The sequence below is a fragment of the Brassica napus genome, chromosome C2 (assembly GCF_020379485.1).
Source record: "Brassica napus cultivar Da-Ae chromosome C2, Da-Ae, whole genome shotgun sequence".
Lineage (NCBI taxonomy): Eukaryota > Viridiplantae > Streptophyta > Magnoliopsida > Brassicales > Brassicaceae > Brassica > Brassica napus.
Window position 1 is genome coordinate 21,682,528 of NC_063445.1, and position 18,915 is coordinate 21,701,442.

Genomic DNA, 18,915 nt, shown 5'->3' on the forward strand with positions numbered 1-18,915 from the left:
ATCACTATTATATGTGGATTTTTAAATTTAAAATTAGATAACTATTTGAGAAATGCCATTTTAAAACTAGATTGAATAACTTATAAAATGTCATTTTAGTTTTGATTACATGTGTAAAAGTGTAAAAAAAACCTAAAGTACATAAATTATTGATTCAATTATATCATGTAATAAATAAAATTTGTACACAAAAACAATTTTTTCTTTAGGATATATAGGTAAACGGTACTTATAGTTTTAAATCTAATAAGCAAACAATAGAAGTGTCGTAGTACAGTGGTAACTACATCCATTCTACCATCCATATGATCAAGGTTCAATTCCTAGAAATACAATTTTTTTAAAGTTTCTTCAATTACAAAACGACGTCATTTTGCTCAATTTAACGGATGACAAACGGATTGTTAGTCAAGGTAGGTTTTACATACACGGTTTAGAGTTCAGGTCTATAATTCAAATTAATTTTTATTTTAGGTCGTATTCAGTACTTATCTTTTGTTTGGGTATGAAAAGGCACGACGCGAACAGTAGGGTCGAAAATGGCCCTTTTCCCTAAAGTGGACACCCTCCTTAAATTATATCCTCAAGCCAAAGCTGTTCACTCCACAAGCACACACGCAGCTCAAGTCCCCATTCTTCATTCTCCTTCATACCTCAACACCGTTGCTTAACGGTTTCCATCTTTTTTTTTCTACTGTTTACAAACTTTATCCTCTCTGGTCCACCGTAAAGAAGATGATCTCGTGGCACGACCTCTATACAGTCCTCACGGCCGTGATTCCACTCTACGTCGCCATGATCCTCGCCTACGGCTCCGTACGGTGGTGGAAAATCTTCTCTCCTGATCAATGCTCCGGAATCAACCGTTTCGTCCCATCTTCGCCGTCCCTCTCCTCTCTTTCCACTTCATCTCCACAAACAATCCTTACGCCATGAACCTCTGTTTCATCGCAGCCGACACTCTCCAAAAAGTCCTCATGCTCGCGCTCTTAGTCCTCTGGGCTAACCTCACCCGCTCCGGTAGCCTCGAGTGGAGCATCACAATCTTCTCTCTCTCCACACTTCCCAACACACTCGTCATGGGAATCCCTCTCTTGATCGCCATGTACGGCGAATACGCGGGTTCACTCATGGTCCAGGTCGTCGTCCTCCAGTGTATCATCTGGTACACGCTTCTCCTTTTCCTCTTCGAGTTTCGCGGCGCCAAGATGCTCATCATGGAGCAGTTCCCTGAGACGGCTCCTTCCATCGTCTCGTTCAAGGTTGAGTCCGACGTCGTTTCGCTCGACGGCCACGATTTTCTTGAGACTGACACTGAGATAGGCGACGACGGGAAGCTTCACGTTACCGTGAGGAAATCAAACGCTTCTTGTCGGTCTTTCTGCGGGACTAATATGACTCCACGGCCGTCGAACCTCACCGGAGCTGAGATTTACAGCCTCAGCACCACTCCTAGAGGCTCAAACTTCAACCATTCGACTTCTACTCGATGATGGGTTTCCCCGGTGGCCGTCTCTCCAACTTCGGTCCGGCAGATATGTACCCCATGCAGTCTTCTAGAGGCCCTACTCCTCGACCTTCCAACTTTGATGAGAACTGCGCTATGGCTTCATCCCCGAGATTCGGGTATTACTCAGGAGGCGGGTCTTACCCGGCTCCAAACCCTGAGTTCTCAACAACAACCACCATATCTTCTAAAAATCCAAAAGACACCACCACCAAAGCCGGCGGCAAGGCAAACAATCATGACGCGAGCGTCAAGGAACTACACGTGTTCTTGTGGAGCTCCAACGGGTCACCCATTTCGGACAAGGCAGGTCTAAACGTTTTTGCTGGAGCCCCTGATTCGGGTTCAAACACAGAACAAGGCAGAAGATCCGATCAAGGTGCCAAAGAGATCCGCATGTTAGTCCCTGATCAATCTCAGAACGGAGAGAGCAGAGAACAATCTACTATCGCAGGAAGAGAAGAAGAAGGAGAGAGACCTAAGGACGCAGAGCACGGAGTAAACAAACTTCCTCCTAATTCCACAACGGCTGAGCTACAATCAAAGACAGGTCTCGGAGGCCAAGCAAGTCACGGTAAGAATATGCCTCCGGCTAGCGTCATGACAAGGCTGATCTTGATCATGGTGTGGAGGAAACTAATCAGAAACCCTAACACTTACTCTAGCCTCATTGGTCTTATTTGGGCGCTGTCTAAATCCAAAATTCTAATTATATATTTGAGCTAGAACTGGCCGGTTATCGATCGGGAAATTCATTTCGGTTTTGAATATGTAGGTGGCACGTGGCAATGCCAAAAATCATACAGCAATCTATCTCTATTCTATCTGATGCTGGTCTTGGAATGGCAATGTTCAGTTTGGGTAAGTCATCGTCGTACCCTCTCTGACTCTGTTTTGTTCCTTTTGAAAGTCATCAGATTCAGACCATACGTGCTACTTAGTCGGAAAAGTCCTTAATTTTGCATATTTTCGTTGACATATCAACCCGTTTATTACACAATAGAATAAATAAATTAGTTAGTTAATAAATTAAATTTAAAGTGGTTTTGTCATGTTGAAGAAATTTTATGAAAATTAAAATTAGATTAAAAACATTGGGTATTGACCATCCGACAGGTGGGGCAATGGTGTGAATGCCTTAATTAATAGATAAATGGTAATGGTGGACGACATGGTCTCGTGTTGTTGATGGTCGTCATGGTCCCCGTTTTTTTTTTTTTTGATAAATTGTAAATATCATAACTTGAACGAAGGTTTGGTTACAACAATGTCGAACCAGATTATGCTTATGAAGCCAGTCTGTTCTTAAGGGCCGCAAAAAAGTTAAAAAAACCCATAAGAAACCGAGATTAAGCCTAAGACAAACCGGTAATGGAAAACCTTAAAACTTAATAGGAAAAAGACCAAATGACAACAGATTGTTCCCTACACAAACCCCTTTCCGATCACCATAGAGGGACCAAAAGAAAAGCCGAGGAGGATCGCTCGGACGAACACTCACCAGGAGGTGGTTCAAGTGGCTTCAACGGAGGCGGCTGGCAACGGCTCCGGGGCACCATGGTCCCGTTTTTATGGGAGTTAATTGTATTTATATAGATTTCTATGACATATTTATTACCTGATTTTGAAATTATAAACTGTATGTTAAAAGATTCGTGAAGGGTTGTTCATGGCGTTGCAACCCAAATTAATCGCTTGTGGGAACTCAGTTGCAACATTTGCAATGGCGGTTAGGTTCCTCACGGGTCCGGCCGTGATGGCGGTTGCCTCTATAATCATTGGATTGCATGGTGATTTACTGCGTGTCGCCATTGTTCAGGTAAAAATATATCTTATACTTCAAAAAAACGATATAAAAAACGTATAATTTGTGCGTTATTACTAATAATACTAAATGTGCTGGCGTAACTTTTAGGCAGCATTGCCTCAAGGGATTGTACCCTTTGTGTTTGCAAAAGAGTACAATGTTCATCCTGTTATTTTAAGTACAGGGTAAGTCATGAAATTTTAAGATTGATATTCATAAAATTACTAATCTATAACTATAATTGTGCAACATTTTTAGAACCGAATGATTTTTCAGGGTAATATTCGGAATGCTTATTGCGCTTCCGATCACGCTGGTATACTACATTCTACTTGGGTTATAAGCTTTCGATTATGAAAACAATGAAGATGGATCAATGAAGTGGGAGAAGGAAAAAGAGAGTGTTTCAACTTGTGGGTGGAACAAACTTAAAAGGTAAGACTATAGAAGTAAAAATAGGGAGTAGCATGATTCAAGGGTGATGATGACAAGCCAAGAAACCCTCTCTTCTCCATATTTTACATTTAGAATATTGGGAAATAACAAGAGTGAGACATTGGGACGCAAATAAGGAGCAAAGCATGGGGCAACGATACAAAAAAGGGTAAAAGATTGGAGGAGGAAGACTTATTATTTTTAGAACTTTTTAATGTTTTCTACACAAGTCCCTTTCGTTTTGATGTATTCTTTAATTAGATTTCTGGTAATTGATTATTGTGTAGTTTTTTAGAAGAAAATTGTGTTTTTTGAATCTTCCCTACTCCCTAGTACAAGTTTTCACAGAAAGGAAAATAACGCTTTTAAAAGCAATGTTATTCGTCTCAAAATGCTGAGGTTTTTGCAAGTTTTGTAATAGAGTGGGTGACTTTACTGATCCTTTTTTGCTGTGATAATGAGAGTGGTAGTGGAAGCAATGAGTTATGCCGTGCTTTGGCACTGAAAGCATTTCGTGTTATCATTAATTTAAGCTTGATGAGTGGTATAATTATAGTCCATGCAGTAGGGGTGATGCACAATTACTAAAAATGTAATGAAAAAGGTAGAAAGATAAATAAAGTCAAAAGTTAAATAAAGCTGCCTTTTCCTTTTCATCATTTGTTTTCTTTCTTTTTCTTTTGAGTTATGATATAATAAAGTCAAGCATGTTTTCTTATCTCGTTTGTCAACAAAGTAGAAAAATGAATATAAACGTTAAATGACAGAAAATGACCGGTTTTAGCTCTATCCGGCCATTTTCAGTTTAATAAAGAGTTGGACCATATTTTCTCGTTTTACGGGTCGGTATTTCAAATTAATTAGCTTGACATGCGTTAGGTGGATATAAAGTCCAAATTAGAAATTATATTGACGTTTTGTAGGTGAGAGCATGGTCTCGTTTACTGTTTCAAAATGGGTCTGTTCTCGTTTACTGTTCAAAATGGGTTTCCGAGAAAAGTTTCTTTGCACGTACTTACTGTTAGATTATTAATTTCCAACTTGCATATCATTCTATAACCTAATCTAGTGTTTCCAAACCAGTGGTTCCTACACTATATATATAACACCTATCCAGACGTGTGAAAGCGAAGGCTCTAATTAATAAATAATTAGGGATTAATATGTGATTAAGCAAGTAATTAGTGGGAAAACGTTGATTGGGCTCCGTTTATAATTTGAATGTTTTGTCTCACTGGATGACGCAAATCGGAAGAAGTCTGTAAGCAGTTAATCCACCGTCACGGCTTATACAACTGGTCGGCTAGTTTATAATTGAATTGATTATCAAGATTAAGTCGTGTCAAAAAAGATTAAAATATGTCTCCATTTACAAGTCTAATTAGACCAACATGCGTCGACTCGCACAAAAGCTGTACGTAATGGGCTCCGTGCACCTCCATTTGATTCAATTGTATAAGCCGTGACGTAGTGCGCTCCGTGCACCTCCATTACGTACAGCTTTTGTGCGAGTCGACGCATGTTGGTCTAATTAGACTTGTGTATAACAGTAGTTATACAAAATAAAAAATGCATGACGAAGTTACTGAACCAAATGCACCTCCATTTACAAGTCTAATTAGACCAACATTTATCAGTAACTTCGTCATGCATTTTTTATTTTGTATAGAAGAAAATTATCTCCATGATAATCGATTACGATAACAAAAAAACGATGCATAATTAACTGAACCTCTTCTAAAATGTCAAAAACTTTTTTGGTCTGAGGGAAAGCGATCGGGGCACATGCTCACATGTTTATGGATATTATAAGGCAAATGACAACACAATTTTAAAATCTAAAACCAACTTGAGTATCCGAATTCATATAGAAAAAAATAATAACTACTGTTATACACATGCTTTAATCATCTCAAAATGCGCTTAAAAATAAAATACTAACTCTACTATTTTCGACACGGCGCTAATATGTACATACACATAAATCCAATAATAACGTACTTTCAGTGGTCGCAGAAAATAATCTATCTATCTATATATCTATCTATATATATAAAAAAATATTTGCTTCTCTCACATGACGCCACGTCATAAAATCATTGATTGTGAGTGCGACATCTGTCCTCTTTGCCTTAAACTCATCGTTTCATTAACTTTTGATGTGGGCTGCTGCGTTTCATAATTGTTTACAGTTTAGTGGTCTTTTTGTTCACACCGTGATATTGCCCAAATACAGAGAAATAGCCACTATAATGAAAACATATGTAAAGACTGAAACTTTGGAAACGAGAAGGAAAAGAATGAGCGTACAGTGAGTTTCTGGATGCTATTGACTTAGCCTTGGTTGGAGGCAATATCAACGCCGCCACCTCCTGTAACTCAATAATATTCAAGAGTTTAAAATTATTGGCGATGGGTTTTGCAGAGTATGAAGTGGCAGAGGGACGAGGATGATGAGCAACAACACTGAAGAGGTTAAAAAATAAAATCAATCCAATTAATAAAAACATTCCACAGTTTAAGCGGTGGCGAGTAAATCAGATCGGTTTCTCAATTTCGCCATGACTCGATCAAGAGAGAAATATATATATTTTTTTGTCTAAAGAAATATAGATATTATCAAAGCAAAGATTGCTCCGAACAAATCATAAGAAGATAAGAGAAGCAATCAAAGGTTTTTATTTCATTTTTTAATTAGTTATTGAGAATTAACATGAATGGAAGTGCCATGCACGCACAGAAACATGATTGTAGGTGAGATATGAGATACAAATTTTAAACTTATAAGGAAAATAGACAGGAAGCAATGCGTTCAATTTCCATTGGGTCTTTTCTTTTGAGCTTTTTGTTTCAAAGAAAAATGACAGAACATAACCGGATTTACTTTGGTTTAGTTTAGATTCGATTCAGCTTAAATGCATGCATGATTTTAAGCTACACAAGTTTCATTCAATAAATAAATCAACGGAAAATTTTATTGTAAGAAATTGGGTTAATTGAAATTCATAAGACAGAAAACAATAAATAATTAAAAATAATTTTATAATTTTATAATTATCTAGCTACTTATATTTATATAATATTTATATATCAAAATAACATAAATATATGATTACAATTAATATTTAAATAAAAAACCCGGGCGTAGCCCGGGCCGACCCTAGTATATATTAATATAGTTGAGTTTTTACTTACTCCTCATCGCGCCACATCATCGTTTTGTGGACCTTACTTTTAAAAAGTGTGAAAAAATGTCAAGTCCATGGCTCGAACCCGGGTTATTGAGATATAAACACCAACATTTTTAACCACTAAACTAAGTGATACTTTGTACATTGATGGCCGAACCTAATATATATTTATGAAGGTTGGAAGCCCTTACTTCTTCGGATTCCTCTGAGGGTCGGGCCTACAAGTGTGTTATGGGTTTCATTTTTAAATGAGATTCATCATATTATAGGAAAAAAGCTCAAGTTTGCAACAATTATAGTTTTCCTATATTGTAAATTGTTGTCGTTTTAACATGAGTTGGAGTTCCTTTCATCATTGTCTCAAACAAGTCCGAGTTACAGAGTTGCGCCGTGTGTTTGTTCGTAATCTATTTTTTCACCGGTGAACTCTTCATGTCCACATCTTAAATCGCTTGATTATAAATGTTCCTGATTTGTAGCCCCTCTGTAAAACCTATATATATATATATGATTCTCATCTTTGATGAACCCAATCTGCATCTCCACAAAACTCATTGATTCCTCTTAGATTTAACCATATTCTAGAAAATGTTTCTCTCTGCCTCTCCAGTTCGTCAAACCGGCGTCCCGGCGTCCGTCACTCAACCTTCGAGTCTCTCCGTCTTGGTCGTAGTAGTCAGAGCATAGCCTCTGGCTTCCTCGCTTCTGGGATTCCCTGAACTTCAAGAAAGACAGGGAGTTTGTGGGAATCACGGTTCTCTTCCTTGATGAAAAAGTAAGTTAATCTTTGATCTATCACACTTGTTTAACATAATTTTTTTAATTGATTTCATGATTCTTCGTTGAATAATATTATTTGCAGATTCTGTGATTCATGGATTTACTCCCGTCGGACGTGCTAATCATTACATGCCATCTTTGAAAGCAGGTTCCATTGTGAAAGTCAGTCGTTTTGAGGTTGTTAGGTGCTCAAGTATGTACAAGATAACTGATCATCCATTCCTCATTCGTTTCATCTCACTAACCATTATTGATGAAGTCATCACGGGTGCTCCTGAGATCAATCTCCAGTCAAGATTAGACTGTTCGACAATCTCAAAGTGATTGCGAACACAAACCTAGAACTCCCAGGTATATTATCATATTACATCTGAGTTTATATTATGTTTTGATATCATAACTGATATTTAAACTCGCAGGTGTGGTTGGACAAATCCGTTCTGTCCAGGGCTCTAACCTCACCAAAGAAACAACTCGAGTCGTTATCCGTCTCCTCATTGATCCGTAAGAAACAATCAACACATAATTCCCTTTATATTACTGTCTATATTGTGCTAACATCAATAATCAAAAATATTTCCTACCCAAGATTTATGGTTGTCTATTTATCTCTCTTACTTATCAATCTAATTTTACACAAATCTTTATTTTACAGCTTAAAAGAAACCACAATAACCCAAACAATCAAAACACCAAAAACTAAAATCCCAAAAAAAGACGAATCATTAATGGTCAACTCTCTTTTTGTCTAATCTTACAAATAAACTTCAAAATAAATATATCAAACCAATCAACTCAACTAAAACTCAACGACACATACATTGAGCCAGCTAACAAATACAAACTACACGACCAGCTATTTAACAATTTACAAACTTACTTTCGCAGATGCTTAAGGAGAAGACGAAGACGACAACCAAGATCAGTGAAATTACCTAAACAAAAAAATAAAGTAAGTTACAAACTCTGATAAATACAACTAACAATTATTTTTGTTTACATATTACCCATGAAATAAAAGAGAAACAAACACATCCACACCAGGAGATACAAGAGACAATCCCAACAGACACAAAGGCGGCAACAACATCTCCACCTGCTCACTCCTCTTGTCTTATAAAAATAGCTTACATGCTCAATGTCAACAAATCAATGCTATTGTCTTCTTATGAGAAATACATATATTCGTTTAAAATCCATTAAGGCCGAAATACTAATTGTCACTCATTTTATAGTTATTTCTACAAGTTATCATGTATTTATTTTAAAGGTCCGGTAAAAACAACAAATTTAAAAATAAAAAAAAAACATATAACTAACATAATAAGAATAAAAAAAAATTATTACTTAATACACACAACTTACACAACTAAACTGGAGAAAAAATATCCAGAAACAAAAGATACTCTCAACAACCTTAATATAATTGATGTAATCTCAACGGTACAAGTAACAAATTAAAAAGACAAACAAACAATAAGTCTCAGTGACACAGCAAGCAACACCACAAACTATATTAATCACATTACTAACACAGTTTAGTCTTTCATGAGTGGAGAACAGTGCATATACTGTTCATCATCACAACTCTAACCCTTTAACAATTAAAAAAATTGAAAAACAATGATCAATTTAAAACACAAAATTCACAGTTACAATAACCCTAACAAATATTGAGATGAAAAAAAACCAGGGAAATGCCCCTAGTAATACTAGTTATTGACTTATTGTAGGTTTCGACAAAAAAGTGAATCGATCCCTTTTTAAAATGTGTATGCTTCTTATAAAAAAAAAATGTGTATGCTTCTTTCTTGTTTGCTTTCTCTTCTACTCGCGCTGGCTGTATCTGTACTATTATTATTAACTATGCCCACTCCTCTCATGTGCTCACAAATTCCCCTCACTGGCGCCTTCTGTTGCGTTTCTGTCCATTTGAGTTTTCTCGTTATAACATTGCTTTCAATGATTTGATCAAATTAGGCCATGTCAAGGGTTTTTGGTATAAACCAGACCGTCGGCCTACAACACGATAGACAAAGCGTAAGGTAGGGACGTAACGAATGCACACGATCTGTTCATTGAGCGAACAAACCTTTGAAGATGATAAATGAAACTAGAGTGAAAGATGGACGTGGAATAGATATATAATAGCCTGTGTATTTTTCTAATTGAATGCAATGACATTGAATTGAAGTAACAAAAGAATAGACCCAATTGAGGAAGGAAAAGAACAGCTGTGACATAGTTGTCCCAGTTATGTTGAAGGCAATGGATAATCGACTCACATTATACCTGTCAAAGAAGAAGAAATATGTGGATCAAATTTGTGAACGTAGAGCCAAGTAGTCTCTCTGTCCTTTACCATAAATTTGCCATAACAAATGTGCATATTATTTATTGTTAGAATGTTGATGGATCGGAAGGGATAAGAAACTGGCTCCGATCGCATTGTTTAGTTTGGTGTTGGTTTTGTATTTCTCTTGTTTAGTTTCATGGTTCCGGAAAGGTGTGTATTGAAACAATGATTTGATAACACAATTTTAAATATTTTATTTATCAAAATCATCAAAACCTGAACAAAATTCCATGGTCGAATTATACTTGTAAGAAAAACAAACCCGTAAAATTATATGCTTCTCGTAATATAACATTACTAACTAAAGATATTTAGAAGTTATCCGAATATCTAGCTATCTCCTATACGGTAGAGAGAGAAGTTAGGTTAGGGTTAACATCATGTTTCATTTTGATTAACTATCACGTAGATTCTATGAGTAACTATCAGTTTCGACTTTCGAAAAGTATTTTGACAAGAATAAGGTAAATGAGAAACTGAATGAAGATTATGATGGCAAAGGTATGAGAGGATATGGTGGTGTCCTCGTGTGCGTGGCTGCATTATCGTGGCATAGCATCACATTACTAATAATTGAATTCCAATTTATATAATTCATATTGAAAAGGAGAAAGCAAAAAGAGAAAAAAATTAAGGAACGTGCATAGATGATTAAGAGAGAGAACAGGTGAAGGTGGGTGTCACCCGAACCACGGACACCGGCCGGAGTTTCAAGACAACGGATAAGCTTTGCTTTTGGGGACCATTCACACTCTCTCAATACGCTCATGCTAACTCTAACTCGTCTTCTTTCTTTCTTTTTCGCTAACCACAAATATATAGATTAAACTAATTTAATGGAGTTAAATTAGTTTTTCTTTTTATTTTTCTCTTTGTAATGAATCTTATTACTTTAATTTCTTGTTTAGAACATCTCCAAAAGACACTCTATAATTTCAAATATTAAATTTTTTGCTTTCCAAAAAGAAAATTCAAATTTAAAGTTTCGAGGACTGAAACTCTATATTTGAAATTTCACTGCTCAAAACTTTAAATTTGAAGTTTTATATTTTTGTTTGCATTTTGGTCCCTACAATTACACATCACATTTATAATTCTAAAATATTTTCTCCTTCATCGTTTTAATCCTTAAAAATATATCTCAAAAATATTTCAATTTTTTTTTATAAAGTTAAGTTTTACACATAAAATTTAATAAAATTTAAAATAAGATTTAAAATGCTTAAAACTAGATTTAGAGAATAACAATATACAAAAGAAACTTAACAAAAACTATTGCGCAAATTTAAATATTTTAACAACACTAATAATCAGGAAAATTTGATCCGGAACCTCCAAAATCTCTAATATTGTCCAAACAAATTTTATGTAACCAAAGATGGTTGTTATTGTTGTTTTTATGTCTGTTTCATACGATTCTTTCTTGTTTAAATCGAATGTATTCACGAGTATTAATATCATCGATAGAATTTAAGTCTTTTAGCAATATTTTATTTTTTTCTTTTACTTTATTTTTCATATCTAATGTATTTACAAATATTAATACCACTCGTATTCAATAATTTTTAGCTCGTAATCTATAAATTAAAAATAAAGAGCGTCATTTTTACTTCAAAATGCAATAGATGATCATATATGCATTACAAAAAATAATTTTGTGGAAACTTATTGTATTTTGCTTAAATTTTAATATGAATTATGTTATTTCTATTTAGAATTTTATATTTTAATATAACATTTTACTAATTAATATTGTTGAAATATTTTTATATATGTGCTAGTAAAAGTTTTGTGAATTTAACTTAATTATAACAAATATAAGGATCATAGTATAAAATACAAATAGTTTTGAAGTTAGTTTTAAAGTTTTACTTTTGGAGAACAAAACCTTTAAACTTCAAATATAGAATTTTAGAAACTTAAAAAAAAAGTGTCTTTTTTTTAGATGTTCTTAGCAATCTCCGCGAAGCTAGCTCAAACCTTGTCATTTTCTCACTACAAGAAAACAGGGGGATTCTGATGGCGGAAATCGTCGGAAATTCGTCGGAATAGACCGATTCCGACGAATTTCCGACGAACCCGTCCGTCGGTATCGTTTCGTCGGAAAAAAAAAATTCGTCAGAATTTCGTCAGAACTTCCGACGACTTTCTGACGAATACCGAGAAACGTCATTCTGACGAACTTCCGACGATATTACGATGCGGATACACGAGACCAGAGTTCATCGAAAAAACTACGTACCGACAGAGAACGTTTCTCGGACAATTCCGACGTAGAGTGTTCCTCGGTGTATTCCGACGAACTTTAGGCGTCGGAATTTACCGACGGACAACGGTCGTCGGAATATACCGACGAACCTCGTTCGTCGGTATATTCCGACGGAAATGGGGTTCGTCGGTAAATTCCGACGGATATATGTCCGTCGGTATATTCCGACGACCACTGTCCGTCGGTATATACCCATTTTTAAAAAAAAAATTAATTTTGCATTTTTATATATTTTTCGATATTAATAAATTTAAAAAATCAGAAATTTAAAACTAATAATATTATAAAATTTAAATTCATAAAAACCGAAATAGGAAAAAAACATTCATAAAGTTTAAAATTCATACAACCGAAATAGAAAAAAAAAACATTCCGAAAGTTTTAAAAAGCCGAAATAAACTAAGATGAACTCGAAGACATCAAACGATCTAGCTTCTGCATAATCTCGGTGTTGAACTTCTTCTGAGATGCCAACTCAGCAAGGATAGTGGCATTCTCCGAACGGATAGTGGCATTCTCCGAAAGGATAGTGGTGTTCTGCTCCTCCAATGCCCCAATCCGTTCATCTTTGTCATGTAGCTCCTCGAGAATCATGGGATCGGCATACGGAGCTTGCGAAGAAGATGCCGGATACGAAGAAGCACGACGGGCCAACCCAACTAAACGGCCTCCTTTCCTTTTAGGAACCGCCTACAAAAATATTTAAAGTAAGTAAATAGGGACAAGTAAGTAATCGACATTATAAAAAAATATATTAATAAAAAAAATTACCTTTTCAACCATCTCATTTATTTGCAATAGAGACAGGTTGGTTGAAGCTCCCGTGGATTCGCCGTCATCAGAGAGAGGCTGAGATTGGACAACTATTTCAGCTTCCACCAAATCAACTACACCTTTGATCACGGGGTCCTGAATTTGACCCGTCGTCTTGTTAGTGTGAGCCACCTTAATGAGTTGGAGACGATCAACGGGATTACCGTCATTTGCTTCGATCTAAAAAAACCGCCATTATTAGCCAAGAAATATATAAAATATTTATTTAAAAAATATAAAGATAAATAATAATAAAAAACTTACAAGTTCATCCTCCTTAGTAGACATAGAGCAAGCGCCGAGGTTGTGCACATACATACCTTTCCCGCCACGATCGCTCTTCCGGTTCCTGGAGTTCCTAGAAGACGTCTCTGCAGTTTCTTCCTTCTCCCAATGACCTATCAACTGCTCCCACACCATCCCGTTGATGAACCGTGGCTTCTTGTTCTTCTGCCAAACTGTCTTCCACGCGTTTATCTGCTTTGTGTAAGAGTCCATGGCCTTCTCGTTGAATTTCTTACGGACTGTTTCCGTAAGATCGGAGTGCCAGTTGAACTCTTGCTACAAAACAAACACAATTTAATAAGTAAATATATTTAAAAAAATGTAAAAACTTTAAAAAAATGAAGAGTTACTATACCGCAAACTGACGAAACCACAACTCTCGTTCGTCGTTAGGGATCACACTCCACTTTGGATATCCAAAACGGAGCATGGAGTACATCATCTGGTTGATGCTCCGGCTAATGCCATTTTTCGACTTGGTGAACCTGTTAAAAAACATACAAGTTAGCAAGTTAATTAAAGGAAAAAATATAACGGTACAAATTAAAAAAATACTAACCAAGTGCTATGGCCTCGTCGTGGGTTGGGTTGGAGAAACGGGAGATGCTCTCGACCTGGTTGTTGAACCAATAGATGAACCGGCATGACCCCCGGATCCTGTTGAGCAGCAGCGTGAGGGGCAGCGTGAGGGGCAGAGGGAGCTGGAGCGGGAATATATGCGCGAACCGAGTCATGAGACGATCCCGATGCACGGGAACTGCTCACCGAACTACGTCGAAGACGGGCTGCGGGGCGGGCTTCATCCTCGGCCCTAAAAAAATAATTAATACATCAAACATATTCTCAAATCATTTCTATTTTTAATGTTTTCATTTATATATTTACAAAAGGTTTTATAAACGTTTTAAAAAAAACTATTAAACCTTTTATATATATATATATATGTATACAAAATTATTAAAAATTTATAAATATAAAAAAATGTTGTTAAAAATTTATAAATGAAGAAAAATGTTGTTAAATATTTATATTTTTTTTAAAAAAACGTTTTATTATACATAGTTTATTAGTGGAAACTTATAAAAAATTATAAAAAATTTTATTATACATGATTTACATATATATATATGTATACAAAATTATAAAAAATTTATAAATATAGAAAAATGTTGTTAAAAATTTATAAATGAAGAAAAATATTGTTAAATATTTATATTTAAAAAAAAAACGTTTTATTATACATAGTTTATTAGTGGAAACTTATAACTGGCCATAGAGAATACTGCCTTCCATGCTTTCCAATAACTGGCCATAGAGAATATTGCCTTCCATGCTTTCCAAATGGGCTGAAACCATCAGTAGATAATCCAAGATAAACATTTCTTCTCTCTTCCGCGAATTCTGGATATGTTGACTGGAAATGTTTCTAAGCCTTTGCATCTGAAGGATGTCTAATCTCACCATTTGTGGAATGCTCTGCATGCCATCTCATTGCTTTTGCTGTGCGCTCACACTGATACAACCTCTTCAATCTTTCCGTCAAAGGCAAATACCACATTCTTTTGAATGGGATCGGAACTCTTCCCCTCGTCTCCTGATAACGAGGTTTCCCACAAAATTTGCATACATTTCGTGTCTCATCCGCTCTCCAGTAGATTATGCAGTTGTCAATACATACATCTATCACTTCATACGGTAGTTGAAGACCTGCAACAAGTTTCTGAACCTCGTAGTATGAACCCGATGCAAGGTTATCCTCAGGTAGAATACCTTTGACAAAATCAGTAATCGCATCCATACATTCTTCAGCCAAATTATAGTCTGTCTTAATACCCATTAATCTAGTTGCAGATGATAAGACTGAATGACCATCTCTACAATTTTGATACAAAGGTTGTTTTCCTGCATCCAACATGTCAAAAAATCTCCTAGATTCGGGGTTTGGTTCTTCCCCTCTATAATGATCATGTACCATCTGCTCAGTACCTACACCATAATCTATATCCGTTCTAGATTCTTCTAACCTAATATCAGGCTGAGGTTCACTAACAGGCTGAGGTTCGCTAGTACTACCATATTCATAACCAGTTTCCCCATGAAGGTACCAAACTTTATAATTACGTGAAAACCCTTTCATATACAAATGAGTCCAAACATCAAATTCTTTTATAACCTTATTATTATTGCAAGAAGAGCAGGGACATCTTAACATACCACTTTTTGCATCCGGTTGCTGTTGAACAAGCCTCATGAATTCTCCAATCCCTTGAACGTATTCTTCCGTAAGCAAATTGGTGTTCGGATCCAAATGAGGTTTATCCATCCACGAACGATAATAAACTTCTGAAGACATGATTTTCACGGAATTGTTATGACTAAAGAGAATGAAGAGAGAATGAAGTGTGAATGAGTTGAATGAGGAGGGGTTGTATTTATAGAAAATTGCTTACGGACCTCCGACGAATTTCCGACGGAATTCCGACGGATGTAAAGCAGTCCGTCGGAATTCCGTCGGTATTGTCCAATCTCAAACGGCTATACAACGGTCATATATATTTGTCGGCAACGGTCACATGGTTCGTCGGAATTCCGTCGGTATTTTCCGACGAACTTCCGACGACTTTGCTCTTAATCAGAATGTCGTCGGAAATTCGTCGGAATATACCGACGAACTTCCGACGACTACAACGGTTACATTTTTTATCGGAATGTCGTCGAAAAGTCGTCGGAAAGTTCCGACGAACCATATTTCGTCGGAATTCCGTCGGAAATGGCCGACGGAATTCCGACGACTTAATTTTTTTGGATTTGGTCAGAAATTTGTCAGTATTCCGTCACAAATGTCCGACGACCTTGGTGTCCGTCGGAACCTCCGTCGGAATTCGGTGTGTTTTCTTGTAGTGTCTTGACCAATATATGTTTTAACAGTGAGTAATGTTAAGAAGTTCATGCGCTACCAAACCAGGTTCTTGCCATGTGCCCAAGGAGCAAATAACAAATTGCACATGTACCGTAATGTTTTAACTCCAAAAGTAACATAACAGAAATTAAGAAGTAAGTTAAAACTAGGGCTTTGTACGTATCTGTTAAACCAGAAGAACCAGACATGTAAATACTACGATTCAAGCTTAGAATGGGCTGGATGGTCGTGGAGATATTGTGATTGAGTAAAGTTGGGCCCTACTAAAATTAGTAGAGGAACGAGTCCATTTATGATTTCCAGTCACATAGCTCAAGCTCATCCCCACAGACATTTAAAAAATTCTGTGTATTTTTCTAATTGAATGCAATGACATTGAATTGAAGTAACAAAAGAATAGACCCAATTGAGGAAGGAAAAGAACAGCTGTGACATAGTTGTCCCAGTTATGTTGAAGGCAATGGATAATCGACTCACATTATACCTGTCAAAGAAGAAGAAATATGTGGATCAAATTTGTGAACGTAGAGCCAAGTAGTCTCTCTGTCCTTTACCATAAATTTGCCATAACAAATGTGCATATTATTTATTGTTAGAATGTTGATGGATCGGAAGGGATAAGAAACTGGCTCCGATCGCATTGTTTAGTTTGGTGTTGGTTTTGTATTTCTCTTGTTTAGTTTCATGGTTCCGGAAAGGTGTGTATTGAAACAATGATTTGATAACACAATTTTAAATATTTTATTTATCAAAATCATCAAAACCTGAACAAAATTCCATGGTCGAATTATACTTGTAAGAAAAACAAACCCGTAAAATTATATTCTTCTCGTAATATAACATTACTAACTAAAGATATTTAGAAGTTATCCGAATATCTAGCTATCTCCTATACGGTAGAGAGAGAAGTTAGGTTAGGGTTAACATCATGTTTCATTTTGATTAACTATCACGTAGATTCTATGAGTAACTATCAGTTTCGACTTTCGAAAAGTATTTTGACAAGAATAAGGTAAATGAGAAACTGAATGAAGATTATGATGGCAAAGGTATGAGAGGATATGGTGGAGTCCTCGTGTGCGTGGCTGCATTATCGTGGCATAGCATCACATTACTAATAATTGAATTCCAATTTATATAATTCATATTGAAAAGGAGAAAGCAAAAAGAGAAAAAAAATTAAGAAACGTGCATAGATGATTAAGAGAGAGAACAGGTGAAGGTGGGTGTCACCCGAACCACGGACACCGGCCGGAGTTTCAAGACAACGGATAAGCTTTGCTTTTGGGGACCATTCACACTCTCTCAATACGCTCATGCTAACTCTAACTCGTCTTCTTTCTTTCTTTTTCGCTAACCACAAATATATAGATTAAACTAATTTAATGGAGTTAAATTAGTTTTTCTTTTTATTTTTCTCTTTGTAATGAATCTTATTACTTTAATTTCTCGTTTAGAACATCTCCAAAAGACACTCTATAATTTCAAATATTAAGTTTTTTGCTTTCCAAAAAGAAAATTCAAATTTAAAGTTTCGAGGACTGAAACTCTATATTTGAAATTTCACTGCTCAAAACTTTAAATTTGAAGTTTTATATTTTTGTTTGCATTTTGGTCCCTACAATTACACATCACATTTATAATTCTAAAATATTTTCTCCTTTATCGTTTTAATCCTTAAAAATATATCTCAAAAATATTTCAATTTTTTTTATAAAGTTAAGTTTTACACATAAAATTAAATAAAATTTAAAATAAGATTTAAAATGCTTAAAACTAGATTTAGACAATAACAATATACAAAAGAAACTTAACAAAAACTATTGCGCAAATTTAAATATTTTAACAACACTAATAATCAGGAAAATTTGATCCGGAACCTCCAAAATCTCTAATATTGTCCAAACAAATTTTATGTAACCAAAGATGGTTGTTATTGTTGTTTTTATGTCTGTTTCATACGATTCTTTCTTGTTTAAATCGAATGTATTCACGAGTATTAATATCATCGATAGAATTTAAGTCTTTTAGCAATATTATAATTTTTTTCTTTTACTTTATTTTTCATATCTAATGTATTTACAAATATTAATACCACTCGTATTCAATAATTTTTAGCTCGTAATCTATAAATTAAAAATAAAGAGCGTCATTTTTACTTCAAAATGCAATAGATGATCATATATGCATTACAAAAAATAATTTTGTGGAAACTTATTGTATTTTGCTTAAATTTTAATATGAACTAGTGGTATTCCGGCGCTACGCGCCGGGTTTGTATGTTTTATTTTTATTGAGTTGAAAATTATTTTTTGATATATTTGATAGTGGTTTGTGAAAATAGTGTATTATTTTGTTTTGTACTTGCTTAGGACAACCTGAATAACAGCATGAGTGGTTTTTATAAATTAATGAATAAGTGGTTTCATAGATTAATATTTTTTGCCACTAAAAAGAAGACATGTGAAGAAGTAACCTCAGAAACGTCTTTTTTTTTAAGAATCGTTTTTTTTCTCTTCTATTTTCCTTTAGGCTTTCTCTTTCTTATTTCT

The 18,915-nt window shown here is 35.3% G+C and overlaps 1 pseudogene; it reads left to right on the top strand.

The window, feature by feature from the left end:
* Positions 1-612: 612 nt before the first annotated feature.
* Positions 613-4,124, top strand: LOC111202904 (annotated as a pseudogene).
* Positions 4,125-18,915: the final 14,791 nt, after the last annotated feature.